Raw genomic sequence first — 20,853 nt, 5'->3', positions numbered from 1 at the left:
TTCTGTTCTAGTTCTGTTCTAGTTCTGTTCTAGTTCTGTTCTAGTTCTGTTCTAGTTCTGTTCTAGTTCTGTTCTAGTTCTGTTCTAGTTCTGTTCTAGTTTGTTCTAGTTCTGTTCTAGTTCTGTTCTAGTTCTGTTCTAGTCTGTTCTAGTTCTGTTTAGTTCTGTTCTAGTTCTGTTCTAGTTCTGTTCTAGTTCTGTTCTAGTTCTGTTCTAGTTCTGTTCTAGTTCTGTTCTAGTTCTGTTCTAGTTCTGTTCTAGTTCTGTTCTAGTTCTTTCTAGTTCAGTTCTAGTTCAGTTCTAGTTCTGTTCTAGTTCTGTTCCAGTTCTGTTCCATTCTGTTCTAGTTCTGTTCTAGTTCTGTTCTAGTTCTGTTCTAGTTCTGTTCTAGTTCTGTTCTGTTCTAGTTCTGTTCTAGTTCTGTTCTAGTTCTGTTCTAGTTCTAGTTCTGTTCTAGTTCTGTTCTAGTTCTGTTCTAGTTCTGTTCTAGTTCTGTTCTAGTTCTGCAACGTTTCTGCGTCTTTTTGCTATACTAAGTATTACCAAACTTTTCATAACGATTTATACTTTCGAGTGTTTGTACCGTTAGGAAAATGCCTTATGAACAAAGTCACTGGCTAACACTACGACTCACTAAAGGACAGATAAAAAAAAACCGCACTGCTGAAGTTTAAGCAGCTTTGGACCAAAACGCAAGATTAACGATGACAGGAAAAAAATAACAATTGACTATAAAAACAGGACAATGCGCGGTTAAACTATAAAAAAGAAAAAAAAACTTTGTTATTGATAGATTTCCGTTTTATATATTGCTTCCTCATCCGATTCACATTAGTTTTATTGCTTCTTAGTGGAAAGGAAAATGTTAACCTTAGAATGTTATAGATTAAAGTTAAGTGAGGGAGATAAAAAAATTAGATTTATTACAACATTTGATATAAAACTAGATTTATAACCTTAAAGGAATCTTGGTAATATCAAGATAAACAATTTTATGAAGGTTTTAGCAAATAAAGTGGAATAAAGAAAGTTAAAGCTATTTTTTTTTTTAACAATTTTTACATTTGGAACAATTTTATATTCCCAAACTATTTTAATGCTGTTTTAATTAAAACTGTCATTTACACACAGAAAAATAATCAAATTACTTTTTTTTTATAAAAAACCACCAACATAACGTGTGGGTAAAGGAACGCAGAAAAAAATAGTTTGAAATTTATATTTTAAATCAAACTTCAACTTGTTTTTCCTTTAAAGCTATTGTATTGCAGGCATCATTGTTGCAAGCAGCAACAACAACAAAAGAACCCACAACATTTTTACAGTACAGCTATAATTATACTGCACAAACATGTTCAAACAGGCTCATGAATATGGAGAAATCATGTTTACAACCAATTTACATAAAAACTGCAACAACATTTACACCAACAACCTAAATGTTGACACACATATCCTGGCATTTGTAATTGTAGTAGTTGTCAACCACATTTGGGATTTTTCTGACATTAACAGCAAAATAAAACTGAGAAGGGAGCAAAAAACCAACAAAAACCGAAAAAAAACGAAAGCCACCTCAATCCTCTTTAACCAAAATTGAGGACAGTGGTATTAGTAAACAACAACGACACATAAAAACAAACATTCATACACAAAAAACAATTGGAAAAGTTTCATAATGCGTGTGTGCGAGTGGGAAAAAAAAAAATGAAAATGTAAATGCCAACAAATAACAAAGCTTGACAGGATGCAAAAAAAAAAAAACTTTTACAAAATAGTGGGAAGCATTTGTGTTTTTGTTGTCAGAGCCATATTGTCTGGTATTCAACGTTTATGACAGAGATTACTTATGCATGCACCAACATGCATACACTAATACAAATTGACCAAAAGTTTTTCTTTTATAATGCAGGCGATTGTAATCCACATGCATGTGAATGTGGGAAGGAAAACAAGGTGACCAAAATGAAAACAAAACTAGAACAAGACAAGAAGAAGAACGAGAAGAGAAGTGGAACAGAACTAGAACATAACTAGAATAGAACTAGAACAGAACAGAACAGAACAGAACAGAACAGAAGAACTAGAACAGAACTAGAACAGAACTAGAACAGAACTAGAACAGAACTAGAACAGAACTAGAACAAACTAGAACAGAACTAGAACAGAACTAGAACAGAACTAGAACAGAACTAGAACAGAACTAGAACAGAACTAGAACAGAACTAGAACAGAACTAGAACAGAACTAGAATAGAACTAGAACAGAACTAGAACAGAACTAGAACAGAACTAGAACAGAACTAGAAAAGAACTAGAACAGAACTAGAACAGAACTAGAACAAAGAACTAGAACAGAACTAGAACAGAACTAGAACAGAACTAGAACAGAACTAGAACGAACTAGAACAGAACTAGAACAGAACTAGAACAGAACTAGAACAGAACTAGAACAGAACTAGAACAGAACTAGAACGAACTAGAACAGAACTAGAACAGAACTAGAACAGAACTAGAACAGAACTAGAACAACTAGAACAGAACTAGAACAGAACTAGAACAGAACTAGAACAGAACTAGAACAGAACTAGAACAGAACTAGAACAGAACTAGAACAGAACTAGAACAGAACTAGAACAGAACTAGAACAGAACTAGAACAGAACTAGAACAGAACTAGAACAGAACTAGAACAGAACTAGAACAGAACTAGAACAGAACTAGAACAGAACAGAACTAGAACTAGAACTAGAACAGAACAGAACAGAACTAGAACTAGAACAGAACTAGAACAGAACAGAACTAGAACAGAACTAGAACAGATAGAAAGAACTAGAACAGAACTAGAACACTAGAACAGAACTAGAACAGAACTAGAACAGAACTAGAACAGAACTAGAACAGAACTAGACAGAAAACATAGAACAGAACTAGAACAGAACTAACAGAACTAGAACAGAACTAGAACAGAATAGAACAGAACTAGAACAGAACTAGAACAGAACTAGAACAGAACTAGAACAGAACTAGAACGAACTAGAACAGAACTAACAGAACTAGAACAGAAAAAAAAGAACTAGAACAGAACTAGAACAGAACTAGAACAGAACTAGAACAGAAAAACTAGAACAGAACTAGAACAGAACTAGAACAGAACTAGAACAGAACTAGAACAGAACTAGAACAGAACTAGAACAGAACTAGAACAGAAACAGAACTAGAACAGAACTAGAACAGAACTAGAACAGAACTAGAACAGAACTAGAACAGAACTAGAACAGAACTAGAACAGAACTAGAACAGAACTAGAACAGAACTAGAACAGAACTAGAACAGAACTAGAACAGAACTAGAACAGAACTAGAACAGAACTAGAACAGAACTAGAACAGAACTAGAACAGAACTAGAACAGAACTAGAACAGAACTAGAACAGAACTAGAACAGAACTAGAACAGAACTAGAACAGAACTAGAACAGAACTAGAACAGAACTAGAACAGAACTAGAACTAGAAACTAGAACAGAACTAGAACAATAGAACAACTAGAACAGAACTAGAACAGAACTAGACACCAGAAGCTAGAACAGAACTAGAACAGAACTAGAACAGAACTAGAACAGAACTAGAACAGAACTAGAACAGAAACTAGAACGAACTGAGAACAGAACTAGAACAACTAGAACAGAACTAGAACAGACCTCGAACAGAACTAGAACAGAACTAGAACCGAACTAGAACAGAACTAGAACAGAACTATAGCTCAGTATACTTTTGAACGGAAATTCATTTGAAATGAACTGCCTTAAGCGGTTTTGTTCTAAAAGTAATTAAATTTATTTAGATTCTAAAATTTTTATATATCTATTTATTTACAAAGAAAAAATAAAAAATTTGCAAAAATTTTTAGTACTAACTGCAACAACTGTAACATTATCTTGTACGCCCAAAACTATGCAGATTGCCGTTTCAATCTATTAATGAGTGTGTGTAAGTAAAAGAGCAAGAGTAAGAGAGAAAGTGTGAATAAGTTTGTATATTAAATAAAAATAAATAACAAGCTAAAAGTCACAATAAATAAGTAAAACTATAGTTTTTTATTTTCTTTGTTTAGCAATGCTGACTCCCGAGTTGCAAATTTACTTAGTAGCATATTTACAATACTCTCGTGTGTGCCTTTGTTGCTATTTTATTATTGCAAATAGTTGTGAGCTGAAATGTTGTACTATATATTTTTGTATTTTTTTGCTTCTCTTTTGCTATTTTATTTGCTTCTTTTTGTGTTAATAGTGATGTTTATTTAAGTTAATGTCATTCTTTTGCTTCTAACACTCACCCATTACAGTTGAAGTGTTTTTATGCAACAGTTTCCTCTGTCTAAGAGGGATGATGAAAGTATTTGTCTGGCATTTTCCATTAGAGATTTTGTATTGAAAATGACACTGAATGAAAAAAAAGGATTTAGAAAATATTTTGCAAATAAACTTGTTTTTAAATATTTTATAGTTGAAAAGTAAATTTTTACTTAGTTGGTTTAGAAGGTGTTAGGGGTGGTGTTGTTATTCCAGAGAAGCTTTTGTTTAATGTGGATTTATTTGTTTTCCTAGGGAGTTTGTAGGGGAAGAAACTGAATACTTTAGAGTAGATTTAATTACTTTTGAAATTAATTGATTTTGTTATTTAAGCAAACTTATTGGAATTAAGCAGGAATGGAGAGACACTTCAATACATTCAATTAATTCTTTAATAAATGGATTTTGAACTATTTCTTTAAATAAATAAAGGAAATTTAATCCGAAAATTTAAAAAGTTTTATTATAAAAATGGTCTCTCAAAGATTGTTGATTAAATTTTTTCCGGAAAAATTCAATTTTAAGTCTTTTTTAAGTAAAATTTCTTAAGTTTTTGTAATTGTAAATATTTTATAAATATTCCTTAAAGTTTATTTTAACAAATACTTTTTAAATTTCTTCAATAGCTTTAAAACTTAAAAAGTTATAAAGAATTTTCCTTAATAACCTATGAATTAATATCAATCATACGCACTGTGGTCTGTTTAGCTAAATAAAGGAAATAAACATAAACTACTTAAGCAATTGATACAAAACTTAGGAGAAACATTAAGCTAGTAAATAAACTTTCAAAATATCAATCCCAGAGTTAATCAAGTTAAGCACAGTGGGCTCTATATGAGTATAAAGTGAAACATATTGTTTAAAAACAAATCTTTTGAAAACACAAATTCTTTACATATTAAATGAATAGAATATTTGCTACAATTACCATGCAAAATGTACTTACTCTTATTAAAGTCTATACTTAATAAATACTAATAATTTAATTCAAAATGTTAAATTTATTTATACAATATATATAAAAGTAAGCCGAACAAACATGATTCAGTTCACGATTTCCTTTAACTTAAAAAACAATTTAAAAATGTTGTTGATGCTGTTACTGCAAAATGCCACTATCTTCCTTAATTATCTCTATGACACTAGGTTAAACTAAATGTTTCCTTTTTGGTTGGTGTCATAAATATCCCTATTAAACGAGTGCACGTTTTTTCATTTCTAGGTTTCTGTCTAGGAGAACCTAGATAAACAGAAATAATAAATGGTTTAACAACATAACAATACTTTGTTGTTGCTGCTGCAATTTTTATAGTTATTGCTGTTAGTTGTTAGTGCTGCTATTGCAAACATTTATCTAGTATAAGCAATGTGTAGTATCACAGTTTAATGTAATATTTACTACACATTGCTTTTACAAAAAGCATTTAAAACTGCTTTGTTAGGATATGTATAGAGACAAAATTATTGAAACTTGCTTTATAATAACTTAAACTTAAAAATAAAATACTGAAAAAATCTTGAACATTCATAAATAATTATTATTTTTGCCACAAGGCGTATGAGTAATATTAATTAAGAGGTTGATGGAGAAATTCATACATAACTTTTTCAGTTAGAAAGCTATTTTGTAACTGTAAATGAATTTGAAAAGCCAAGACCTCATTATATAATAACAATTAAATTCCACACCAGGCTTCCTTGTGATCTTTTGTAGAAAAATGCAAACAAATTAAAAAATGTGGTAAGCAAACAACTAAATTTAACAAAATTTACCATTTTGCTAATAAATTTCTTTAATTTTATGACTTTTTTTAAACATTTGATACAGTTTCTTAAACTTTCTTATTACTTTTAGTGTAAACCAAATTTTTTTCTTTAAATTTTATTTCAGTTTTAAACATTTTCCAAAACAATCCTTTCAATTAAAAAAGTTTTAAACAAATTATTGTGTTGAGTCAAACAGACTGCACAGACTATTCTATGTCCCAGATTAAAGACTATTCTATTGACTGTACTATAGTCCAGACTATAGACTGTTCTATATTCCAGACTATAGACTGTCCAGACTATAGATTGTTATATAGTCCAGACTATAGATTATTCTATAGTCCAGACTATAGACTTTTCTATATTCCAGACTATAGACTGTTCCATAGTCCAGACTATAGATTGTTCTGTAGACCAGACTATAGATTGTTCTATAGTTCAGACTATATACTGTTCTATTGTCCAAACTATAGACCAGACTAAGACTATAGTCCAGACTAAATACTGTTCTATAGAACAGAACTAGAACAGAACTAGAACACAACTAGAATACAACTAGAACACAACTAGAACACAACTAGAACACAACTACAACAAAACTAGAACATAACTAGAACACAACTAGAACTCAACTAGAATACAACTAGAACACAACTAGAACACTACCAGAACATAACTAGAACACAACTAGAACACAACTATAACACAGCTATAACACAACTAGAACACAACCAGGACACAACTAGAACACTACCAGAACATAACTAGAACACAACTAGAACACAACTATAACAGAGCTATAACACAACTAGAACACAACTAGAACACAACTAGAACACAACCAGAACACAACTAGAACACAACTAGAACACAACTAGAACACAACCAGAACACAACTACAACACAACTAGAACACAAATACAACACAACTAAAACACAACTAGAACACAACTAGAACATAACTAGAACACAACTAGAACACAACTAGAATACAATTAGAACACAACTAGAACACTACCAGAACATAACTAGAACACAACCTAAACACAACTAGAACACAACTAGAGCACAGCTAGAACACTACCAGAACATAACTAGAAAACAAGTAGAACATCACTAGAACACAACTAGAACACTACCAGAACATAACTAGAACACAACTAGAACACAAGTAGAACATGACTGGAACACAACTAGAACACTACCAGAACATAACTAGAACACAACTAGAACACAACTAGAACACTACCAGAACACAACTAGAACATAACTAGAACAGAACTATTACATAACTAGCTGAAGTAAACTATTTGGGAAGTGTGCTGGTCACTCTATTCTTTTTAATACAAAATTATTTTTGTTTTCACAAATAAAACTTCAAACTTAACGAATAAACTAAAATCAGCAAAAATTACACTCACCCCTTGTTTATGGAATTTAATTAGTGCTGATGGCAAGTGTAAAAACTAAAAATTGCGAAAAACTATAAAATATATTCACAACTTTAAAATTATATTAAAACACTAGTAAAAAAGTAGCAAATAAATTTGTAAAGTACTGCCAAATTTTAGTTGAAAAATAAAAAGTCCAACATATCATGTTTAGTCACAGTTGTTGTATGCTTTGCTATTTTCTTTTGCACAAATTTTGTCACTTGTCTTTGGGACACAAAAGTTTTACTAATGAGATGTACGTGAGTTTTGTATAGAATTGTATTCTTTACATGTTGGTCATCAAGGATTAGAATTGCAAGTTACTGTTGACAGTTTGATAGCACAAAAGCTGGAAGCTAAAAAGCAATTGTGTTTGAAAGGGGGGGGGGGGGGGCGTTGTATAATGAATCAGAGAATATTTGCTTTATGATTAAGACAATGATTAGGGGTTTGGTGGTATAGAAAGGTGATTCGAATGTGTTTTCGAATAAATTATTCAATAAAATTTATTTTTTTTACCTAGAAACTGTGATTCATGCTTTTTATATCTAAAACCATGACCTGTCTTTTTTTGGTATTTTTGCTATTCTTGTTACACTTGATTTCTCTTTATAAATATTTATTTATTGTGTTTTTCTTCCATTTTCTGCTGTTTTTTTATTTTCCATCTCCCTAAAGTATGCTTGAAAATTTCCAAATGTTTAACTCCTAAAAGTATACTATAGCAAGCACACACTCATTCTCTGGGTATTGTTAAATATATACCATGATTATTTTCATCAAATTACAATTCAATTATTATTAAATTCAATTGAATGTCCTTTACAGCTTTTATAGCAAAAAAGAAGCTTTTTTTCGTACTACGACTACTGCTGGATTTTTAACAATATTTCAGCAGACATGTAGAATCTGCCAGGATGTGAGCACAACCCAGCTAACATCTTCAAACCATATTCTTAAATATTACTAAACTTATTGAAAACTTGCATTGGAGGAAAAATACTTTACTGGGTTTTCTCTACAATTTTCATTTCCTCAATTTTTGCCAATTTTTTTTCCTCTCCAGCAGTATACATTTCTTTTTTTGCACTTTATATCCCAGACATTTGTACAAATATTTGTACATGTTAACTATCTAGAGAATATTATTCAACAATTGATTTTTTCTATAAGAACATAAGTGCTATACAAAAAAAAAAATCTGGTACCAACTAATATTTTTACTAGAAATATTTTTCCATAAAATCCTTAACATGTCGCTACCAATTCCTGCAGTCAGCAAAAAAAATTTTTTTCAACAAGAAAATTCCTTTAATCCAAATATCTGTCACATGCAATGCTGTCTTGTGTTATAGCACAAGAAGCGGGAAAAGCAGACAAGCAGGAATGCTAAGGATGTTAGAGGACATGTGTGACAGTATTCGACATTAGCAGACAATATGTAGGGATTTGAATTCCTTTTTACAGCTTATTTTGCTATACAAATAAAGAAATGAAACGGAAGTGCAACAGAAGAAAAACGGAGAAAATTCAAAATAAATAAAATTTAAAAGTTGTAATCAAATATACATATTTCATTAAAAATACCTTGAATATAGACCAGACTATAGACTAGACTATAGACTAGACTATAGACTAGACTATAGGCTAGACTATAGACTAGACTATAGGCTAGACTATAGACTAGACTATAGACAAGACTATAGACTAGACTATAGACAAGACTATAGACTAGACTATAGTCTAGACTATAGACAAGACTATAGACTAGACTATAGACTAGACTATAGACTAGACTATAGACTAGACTATAAACTAGACTATAGACTAGACTATAGACTAGACTATAGACTAGACTATAGACTAGACTATAGACTAGACTATAGACTAGATTATAGACTAGACTATAGACTACACTATAGACTACACTATAGACTAGACTATAGACTATAGACTACACTATAGACTAGACTAGACTATAAACTAGACTATAGACTAGAATACAGACTAGACTATAGACGAGACTATAGACTAGACTATAGACTAGACTATAGACTAGATTATATACTAGACTAAAGACTAGGCTATAGACTAGACTATAGACTAGACTATAGACTAGACTATACACTAGACTATAGACTAGACTATAGACTAGATTATAGACTAGACTATAGACTACTCTATAGACTAAACTATAGACTAGACTAGAACTAGAACAGAACTAGAACAGAACTGGAACAGACTATAGACTAGACTATAGACTAGACTATAGGCTAGACTATAGACTAGACTATAGACAAGACTATAGACTAGACTATAGACAAGACTATAGACTAGACTATAGACTAGACTATAGAAAAGACTATAGACTAGAACTAGAACAGAACTAGAACAGAACTGGAACAGACTATAGACTAGACTATAGACTAGACTATAGACTAGACTATAGATTAGACTATAGACTAGACTATAGACTAGACTATAGACTATACTATAGACTAGACTATAGACTAGACTATAGACTAGACTATAGACTAGACTATAGACTAGACTATAGACTAGACTATAGACTAGACTATAGACTAGACTATAGACTAGACTATAGACTAGACTATAGACTAGACTATAGACTAGACTATAGACTAGACTATAGACTAGACTATAGACTAGACTATAGACTAGACTATCGACTAGACTATAGACTAGACTATAGACTAGACTATAGACTAGACTATAGACTAGACTAGAGACTAGACTATAGACTAGACTATAGACTAGACTATAGACTAGACTATAGAAAAGACTATAGACTAGAACTAGAACAGAACTAGAACAGAACTAGAACAGAACTAGAACAGAACTAGAACAGAACTAGAACAGAACTAGAACAGAACTAGAACAGAACTAGAACAGAACTAGAACAGAACTAGAACAAAACTAGAACAGATCTAGAACAGAACTAGAATAGAACTTAAACAGAACTAGAACAGAACTAGAACAGATCTAGAACAGAACTAGAACAGAACTAGAACAGAACTAGAACAGATCTAGAACAGAACTAGAACAGAACTAGAACAGAACTAGAACAGAACTAGAACAGAACTAGAACAGAACTAGAACAGAACTAGAACAGAACTAGAACAGAACTAGAACAGAACTAGAACAGAACTAGAACAGAACTAGAACAGAACTAGAACAGAACTAGAACAGAACTAGAACAGAACTAGAACAGAACTAGAACAGAACTAGAACAGAACTAGAACAGAACTAGAACAGAACTAGAACAGAACTAGAACAGAACTAGAACAGAACTAGAACAGAACTAGAACAGAACTAGAACAGAACTAGAACAGAACTAGAACAGAACTAGAACAGAACTAGAACAGAACTAGAACAGAACTAGAACAGAACTAGAATAGAACTTAAACAGAACTAGAATAGAACTAGAATAGAACTAGAACAGAACTAGAACAGAACTAGAATAGAACTTAAACAGAACTTAAACAGAACTAGAATAGAACTAGAATAGAACTAGAACATATACTAGAACAGAACTAGAACAGAACTAGAACATAACTAGAACAGAACTAGAACAGAACTAGAACAGAACTAGAACAGAACTAGAACAGACTAGAACAGAACTAGAACAGAACTAGAACAGAACTAGAACAGAACTAGACAACTAGAAAGAACTAGAACAGAACTAGAACGAGAACTAGAACAGAACTAGAACAGAACTAGAACAGAACTAGAACAGAACTAGAAACAGAACTAGAACAGAACTAGAACAGAACTAGAACAGAACTAGAACAGAAACTAGAACAGAACTAGAACAGAACTAGAACAGAACTAGAACAGAACTAGAACAGAACTAGAACAGAACTAGAACAGAACTAGAACAGAACTAGAACAGAACTAGAACAGAACTAGAACAGAACTAGAACAGAACTAGACAGAACTAGAACAGAACTAGAACAGAACTAAACAGAACTAGAACAGAACTAGAACAGAACTAGAACAGAACTAGAACAGAACTAGAACAGAACTAGAACAGAACTAGAACAGAACTAGAACAGAACTAGAACAGAACTAGAACAGAACTACGAACAAACTAGAACATAACTAGAACAGAACTAGAACAGAACTAGAACAGAACTAGAACAGAACTAGAACATAACTAGAACAGAACTAGAACAGAACTAGAACAGAACTAGAACTAGAACTGAACTAGAACTGAACTAGAACTGAACTAGACTGAACTAGAACTGAACTAGAACTGAACTAGACTGAACTAGAACTGAACTAGAACTGAACTAGAACTGAACTAGAACTGAACTAGAACTGAACTAGAACTGAACTAGAACTGAACTAGAACTGAACTAGAACTGAACTAGAACTGAACTAGAACTGAACTAGAACTGAACTAGAACTGAACTAGAGCTGAACTAGAGCTGAAATAGACTAACTAGAGCTGAACTAGAGCTGAACTATTACTGAACTAGAACTGTACGAGTACTCAACTAGAACTGAACTAAAACTGTATTAGAAGTGAACTTGAAATATAAAAGTAACTAGAACAGTTTTTATCCCATTAGTATTACTTAGCTTAAGCTTATCAATCCCTTGACAATTTGACAACATTTTTGTTTGTTTGTTTGTTTTTTTTTCTACTACAAAACAATGTTGAAGATTTTGTTGTTTTTATTAGTACTTTAAAAAAAAAGCCAAAAAATATTACAAGTACTTAGTTATTGTCGTTCCTACTTAGTTGTGACCCTTACAAAATTGTTACATGAATATTCCAAGTAGCAAGTTGTAGTGCCACTATTAGTTGCAACTTGCAAGTACAGTTGTTCTAGAAATTTTCTTTAAAGTAGTGCTTAAGTGTATGTTAAAATAAAAGAAACTGAATAAAGAAAACGAAAAGTTATTTAAAATAAGATTTACTTACAAATTAAAGTAGGTTAAGAAACTTGTAAGAACTAGAGAGCAGTAGCCAACAAAAATAATATAACAACAATGAATGAATGGTAAGGGCAGTAAAATGAGGTACAAACTTAAAATATGTGCAACAACTTGAAGAGAACTTTTAAGTCAAGATAAATTTGTTAGTTTAGGTAAAAGAAACAACAAGTTTAGTTTTTGTTAAAATATGTTAAGTTTTAGTGTTGTTTTTAAATTTTAATTAGCAAAAAGAAAACTGAGAAAAAGTGCTTTAGTTTAAGAGAAATTTAAATTTTAAATAAATTGTTGTATGGGGCGTATGATTGATATTAATTAAGAGGTTATGTTACAAAATTCATGATAGTTTCTATATTAGAAAAGCTATTGAAAAGATTTAAAAGCTTAAGGAAAGCTAAGATTTAGGGCTATAAAATTAGATGAAAATTAGGAGATAAAATATTTTGGAAATAAGGGAAAAATGGGAGAAACTTGGGTAGTAGCCAAATATTTAAATCACTTTTAAAAGTTTTCAATAAAATTTCTTCTATTTAAATAAGTAAAACTTTAATTTTTCAACATAAATTTTATTTGGTTTAACATTTTCCAGAAATATGAAGATTGAAAGCAGAATTTTTGTTATAAAATTATATGGTTGAACTATTTTTAGTTGAGCATTCAGGCATAACACTTTCATGGAAAACTTTACATTTTATATCTACGAAATTTATTACGTACATGAATTTGTTTCCATTGCAGGTGTGTATAAGTGGAAATTTGATGGCCTGGACAAGTTGCATACTTTTGAGCGCTTGATTGCTTGCTAAGAACCTTAACAAATACACTTAACCATTTACCTCGAACATACACTCTCAAGAGATTTATGAAGCATGTTTGGAAAATAAGAACATTTTGCCAAACATTTTGCTAAACATTTGCCAGGTTTTATATTTTAAGTGGGTTTTACGCTTTCTCCTCCTCCTCATCTATTCTATATCTATTACCAAATAGTACTTCAAAATAGTGTTGATGTGGCTGTCATGTGTTAGAGTTTATTTTTTAGAATATTTCTATAAAATAGTGCTGATATGCCTGCCATGTATGTTTTAGTTTTTTTTTATATTTTGGCAGCTGTCATGTGGTGTAAACAACTCTATTAGAATACTGACAGTGTTGATGGTTCAGTGAAGCCAATATTTGCAAATAACTTTTAGTTTTTAGTTCGAGGAAAGTACTTATATATTTTTTATGGTGTTAGAGTAAAAAAAAAATAACGTAAATTTTTACTACATCAATTTCATTTATGGTATTTACAAGAGAAAAACATTTAAAATGAAAATGTTAAAAATATCCAATTAGGGAACAGGTTGTATAAACTATTCCAGTGGAAATTAGACAAGATTTAGAGAGTCATATAGTTGAAAAATAGTCTAGTCTATAGTGTAGTCTATAGTCTAGTCTATAGTCTAGTCTATAGTCTAGTCTATAGTCTAGTCTATAGTCTAGTCTATAGTCTAGTCTATAGTCTAGTCTAGTCTAGTCTATAGTCTAGTCTATAGTCTAGTCTATAGTCTAGTCTATAGTCTAGTCTATAGTCTAGTCTATAGTCTAGTCTATAGTCTAGTCTATAGTCTAGTCTATAGTCTAGTCTATAGTCTAGTCTATAGTCTAGTCTATAGTCTAGTCTATAGTCTAGTCTATAGTCTAGTCTATAGTCTAGTCTATAGTCTAGTCTATAGTCTAGTCTATAGTCTAGTCTATAGTCTAGTCTATAGTCTAGTCTATAGTCTAGTCTATAGTCTAGTCTATAGTCTAGTCTATAGTCTAGTCTATAGTCTAGTCTATAGTCTAGTCTATAGTCTAGTCTATAGTCTAGTCTATAGTCTAGTCTATAGTCTAGTCTATAGTCTAGTCTATAGTCTAGTCTATAGTCTAGTCTATAGTCTAGCCTATAGTCTAGTCTATAGTCTAGTCTATAGTCTAGTCTAGTCTAGTCTATAGTCTAGTCTATAGTCTAGTCTATAGTCTAGTCTATAGTATAGTTTATAGTCTAGTATAGTATGAACTAGAACTGAACTAGAACTGAACTAGAACTGAATTAAAACTGAACTAGAACTGAAGTAGAACTGAACTAGAACTGAACTAGAACTGAACTAGAATTGAACTAGAACTGAACTAGAACTGAACTAGAACTGAACTAGAACTGAACTAGAACTGAACTAGAACTGAACTAGAACTGAACTAGAACTGAATTAGAACTGAATTAGAACTGAAATAGAACTGAACTAGAACTGAACTAGAACTGAACTAGAACTGAACTAGAACTGAACTAGAACTGAACTAGAACTGAACTAGAACTGAACTAGAACTGAACTAGAACTGAACTAGAACTGAACTAGAACTGAACTAGAACTGAATTAGAACTGAATTAGAACTGAAATAGAACTGAACTAGAACTGAACTAGAACTGAACTAGAACTGAACTAGAACTGTACTAGAACTGAACTAGAACTGAACTAGAACTGAACTGGAACTAATTACATTAATCATACGTCTAGGAGAACAAAATTTAATTTTATTATTTTAAATTGGTCTTCTTTATTGAGGCCATAAATTTAAATAAATTAAATTTCGTTTTAGTTAAACTTTTATAGAGAAATTTAAAAAATGTTAAACATTTTTTAATGTTTAAAATTTATTTTCTGTTAAAATACTTTACGATTAATTTCTAAATAATCTCATTTAAGGATGTCATAAAGATAATTTGGTCTAAGCAAGAAAATAAAAATCCTATTAAATTTAAAGACTCATTAGTTAAATTGCAGGAATGTTTTCTTCGATATTCTTTTACACATCCGTTTTAACTCTCAATAGATTCTGTGAAATGTAAATACATATCAGTGACATATCTAAGGTTTTTATATAGCAATTATTTTCACACCTACCATCCTAAAGTGTTGAAAAAAGAAAACCATTGAGGTTTCTCTCTCACATATACAGACATACTTATCTGCAATTTTCAATCTACTGGTTGGTGGTGTCATTAATAAAATTCTTGTAATTAATGGCAAATTAAAATCAAATCAACCCGTTTGGCACCAAACTGATGCAAAAACTCATTTAAAAGAAATGTTAACTATTTTTTAAATCTTCATCCTTTTTCTCCTTTTTTATATGGTTTCATTTGGAGTTTATATTGGCAGGTGTTAATGGGTTTCCAGGAAAGACAATTGCTTTTAGATGTAGACAGTATTTAATGACATTTACTGGGAGTGAAAAAAAATTTTATAAAAAATGTTCAAACATATATAGAAAAGCAAAAAGTTATGTTGTATAATGAAGTCTAATTTACTATAGACTATATTATAAATTATACTATAGACTATAAACTAGAATATTGACTAGACTATAGACTAGACTACAGATAAGACAATAGACTAGACTATAAACTAGACAATAGACTAGACTATAGACTAGGCTATAGCATAGACTATAAACTAGACTATAGACTAGACTACAGACTAGGCTATAGACTAGACTATAGACTAGACTATAGACTAGACTATAGACTAGACTATAGACTACACTATAGACTAGACTATAGACTAGACTATAGACTAGACTATAGACTAGACTATAGACTAGACTATAGACTAGACTATAGACTAGACTATAGACTAGACTATAGACTAGACTATAGACTAGACTATAGACTAGACTATAAACTAGACTATAGACTAGACTATAGACTAGACTATAGACTAGACTATAGACTAGACTATAGACTAGACTATAGACTAGACTATAGACTAGACTATAGACTAGACTATAGACTAGACTATAGAATAGACTATAGACTAGACTATAGACTAGACTATAGACTAGACTATAGACTAGACTATAGACTAGACTATAGACTAGACTATAGACTAGACTATAGACTAGACTATAGACTAGACTAGACTATAGACTAGACTATAGACTAGACTATAGACTAGACTATAGACTAGACTAGACTATAGACTAGACTATAGACTAGACTATAGACTAGACTATAGACTAGACTATAGACTAGACTATAGACTAGACTATAGACTAGACTATAGACTAGACTATAGACTAGACTATAGACTAGACTATAGACTAGACTATAGACTAGACTATAGACTAGACTATAGACTAGACTATAGACTAGACTATAGACTAGACTATAGACTAGACTATAGACTAGACTATAGACTAGACTATAGACTAGACTATAGACTAGACTATAGACTAGACTATAGACTAGACTATAGACTAGACTATAGACTAGACTATAGACTAGACTATAGACTAGACTATAGACTAGACTATAGACTAGACTATAGACTAGACTATAGACTAGACTATAGACTAGACTATAGACTAGACTATAGACTAGACTATAGACTAGACTATAGACTAGACTATAGACTAGACTATAGACTAGACTATAGACTAGACTATAGACTAGACTATAGACTAGACTATAGACTATAGACTAGACTATAGACTAGACTATAGACTAGACTATAGACTAGACTATAGACTCGACTATAGACTCGACTATAGACCAGACTACAGACTAGAATACACACTATATTAAAGACTAGACTATAGAAAAAACTAGAGTAGCCTATAGATTGGACTATAGACTAAACTAGAGTAGACTATAGACTAGATTTGACTTAAGCCGTTTGATTTAGCTTTGCGACCATTTAGACATACTGGACGTATGATTAATATTAATTCATAGGTTAATTTACAAAATTGTGCATAGCTTGATAACAGAATGACTGATTTTTAAAATGTTGATTTTGTATTAAAACTAAGACTTACGGCTACAACTTTTCTAAAACATTTTCCTTTAGTCGCTTTGTTTTAACCAATTTCTTTTTAAAAAGCTCTTTCAATTTCCAAAAACATTTTTAACAATTCTTTATGTGTTAAATGCTTTTAAGTTATAGTTAAAAGCAATGCATTTTACTTCTTTAAATGTTTTCTTAGACATTAAATATGCTTTTGTTAATGTAATGTTATTGTAGTTAAAGTTTTACTAGAATTTATGTCCATTTTTAAAAGTTCTAAATTGTTGCTTTTCTATTTACGTTTGAAAAGAATATAAGAAAGCACTTAAGTTGAAAACAACCTATGAATTGTTGTAAATAAAGTAAAAGGAATTAATTTACTTGTTTTGTAAATATTTCTAAAAAGTTTAATTGCAGTAAATAACAGTAAAGGTAATAATAATGGATTCCACATGCATTAAATTTTAACGAGGGTATTGTGTTAGATTTTAGCTTTAATATGCCATTAAAATTTTAAAAATCGGCTTATAATGAAAGTAGTTATAACTAAAAAACTTTTTTAGTTTTACAGTGCGTATGATTAATATTAATTCACAGGTTAGGTGACAAAATTGTCTATAACTTGGCTAGTTGTGGGGGGATTTTAAAAATTTAAAAGGGATTTAATAGCTTGGACTTAGGACTACAATATGTGTTACAAATATTTCTTGTAGCTACTTTATAGGTTCTAAAATTTGCTGCATATCTTAGGGCTGGTTTAAATTTAATTTTAATTTTTCTTTTTTTTGGGTTTCTATTTAAAAGCTTTGAACTGTTTTATTTTGTTTTCTTCTTTAAAACTACAAAATGCTTAATTGTATGGTTGAATCAGGCTGGGTTTTTGTTAAAATTAAGTAGAAAATGTTTTACTTAAAATATGGTTTAACTGGTATTTGCCATGTGGCAATGAGAAAGTAAAAATGCAGGTTTTATTTTCCTGTTCTTGGAAAAGTGCTGATATTGCAAACAAGCAATATATTCTTTCAAAAGAAATTCTGGCTTTTTTTCTCCTGAAAAACTTAATAAATTTTTCACGAAAACCCAAAAGAAAGAGTAGAAACAAGGAAATGAGTTTTATGGTCCATAAGTATTGATGAAGAAGAACAAAACAGGTGCATTTTCTTCTACAAATTGCAAACAAAAGAATATAAATATCTTTGCTTGTTCTGGTTTAACAGGTGTTGATGAAATTTATATTCATGGTTTCATGGCTAAAGTGTAATATAGACTCATGACTTAAAGATGAGATCTTTATTTACAGCGTTTTTTTACAATTTGAACATTTCTTTCAATATACTTTGGCTGTGTGCAACATTTTAATACTCTGCCAACTGTCTGCTTCAATTTGTCTTAATGCCAAATTTTTTTTCTCCCGTTCTTTGGTTCAACTTTATACATTTCCATATCATTGTCACAATGAGTTTGCCAAATTTTACAAATGTTAAGGTAAACCTTTAAGCTTAAAGTGGATTTAGCATTGGTTGCCTTGTAAGAACAAATTTATTACAAAATAATAACAATGACTATACATTTCCAAGTGAAATTTTAACAAAAGTTTAAAGAAAACACAAAAAAATTGTTAATAATGTTTTAGTGCAACAGTACGTATGATTAATATTAATTCACAGGCAAAGTCACAAATTTGTCTATAACTTAAAAACTTACCAACCGATTTTTAAAAAGTGAAAAACCTATAAAAGCTAAGACTTAAGGCTACCATATCCTATCACAACTAAATATCTCAAAGTTTCAGTAACCATATATAAACCCTATTAACTTGTACAGTGTATTTCAAATTTACTTATTTTAGTCAAAGAATTTTCAAGATTTATATGTCAAATTATGTTTTTTGTAATATTTTTGTGTTCTAATTTAAATTTGTTTATATATTATTCATTAACATTCACATACCTATATATCCTTTTACTACTAGTTCATTTTGCCTTGACCTTTAATACCGCAAAAGGAATATGTGGCTTGTTGATATTTCGGTTTGATAAATGACAAATATGTTTCCCTTCACACAAATCAAAAATGTTATAAAACCTATAAATTTTAAAACCATGTGTCTGCTGTGGTTTTGTGGCATATACATATAGTTTTGTGTGTTTCATAAATTACCATAAATTATCAAAAATAATGATAATACCTCAAGCATGAGCATTCGAGTGACACTGGGATATTTTTAAGTGGAGACAGCAGGGAGTGAAACGTATTATTTCTTGTAGTTTAAAGTCCAGTTCAGTTCAAAGTATAACTGAAAATATTGTTAGGAGTTTAGTTCAAAGTTAAGTATAAAGTCTAATTAAAGTGTAGGTCAAAGTCTAGCAAGAGTCTAATGCAAAGTCTAGTTTCATGTTTAATACAAAGTCTAGTTCAAAGTGTAATTTAGAGTCTAGCTTAAAGTCTATCTCAAAGTGTAGTTCACAGTCTAGTTCAAAGTCTAGTCCAAATTCTAGTTCAACGTCTAATTCAAAGTCTTGTTCAAAGTCTAATTCAAAGTCTAGTTCAAGGTCTACATCAAAGTTTAGTTCAAAGCCTTGTTCAGAGTTTAGTTCAAATTCTAGTTCGAAGTTTAGTTCAAGGTCCGGTTTAAAGTCTAGTTCAAATTCTAATTCAAAGTCTAGTTCAAGGTCTAGTTTAAAGTCTAGTTCAAAGTCTAGTTTAAAGTCCACTTTAAAATCTAGTACAAAGCTTAGTTCAAAGTCTAGTTCTACGTCTAGTTCAAAGTCTATTTAAAACACTAGTTCAAAGTCTAGTTTAAAACATTGTCCAGAGTATAGTTCAAAGTCTGATTCATAGTCTTGTTAAAACTCTAGTTCAAAGTCCATTTAAAACTCTAGTTCAAAGTCTAGTTCAGTCTAGTTCAAAGTTTATTTCAAAGTCTAGTTGAAACTCTAGTTCGAAGTTTAGTTCAAAGTCTAGTTCAAAGTCTAGTTCAAAGTCTATTGCAAAATCTAGTCCAAAGTCTTGTTCAAAGTTTAGTTTAAAGTCTAATTCAAAGTCTAGTACAAAGTCTAGTTCAAAGGCTAGTTCAAGGTCTAATTCAAAGTATAATTCAAAGGCTAGTTCAAAGACTAGTTTAAAGTCTAGTTCAAAGTCTAGTTCAAAGTCTAGTTCAAAATCTAGTTCAAAGTCTAGTTCGAATTCTAGTTCAAAGTTCAGTTCAAAATCTAGTTCAAAGTCTAGTTCAAAGTATAGTTCAAGGCCTATTTCAAAGTCCGGTTCAAAGTCTAGTTTAAATCCAAGTTCAAAGTTTAGTTCAAAATCTAATTCAAAGTCCTGTTCTAAGTCTAGTTCTAAGCCTAGTTTAAAGTCTAGTTTAAAGTCTAGTTTAAAGTCTTGTTTAAAGTCTAGTTTAAAGTCTAGTTTAAAGTCTAGTTTAAAGTCTTGTTTAAAGTCTAGTTTAAAGTCTAATTTAAAGTCTAGTTTAAAGTCTAGTTTAAAGTCTAGTCATAGTCTAGTCATAGTCTAGTCATAGTCTAGTCATAG

This window comes from Lucilia sericata, unplaced genomic scaffold (genome assembly GCF_015586225.1).
Source record: "Lucilia sericata isolate MDLA Ls3-8-SP2 unplaced genomic scaffold, ASM1558622v1 Contig000481F_arrow, whole genome shotgun sequence".
Taxonomy (NCBI): Eukaryota; Metazoa; Arthropoda; class Insecta; order Diptera; family Calliphoridae; genus Lucilia; species Lucilia sericata.
Note: the sequence above shows the minus strand (reverse complement) of the source record.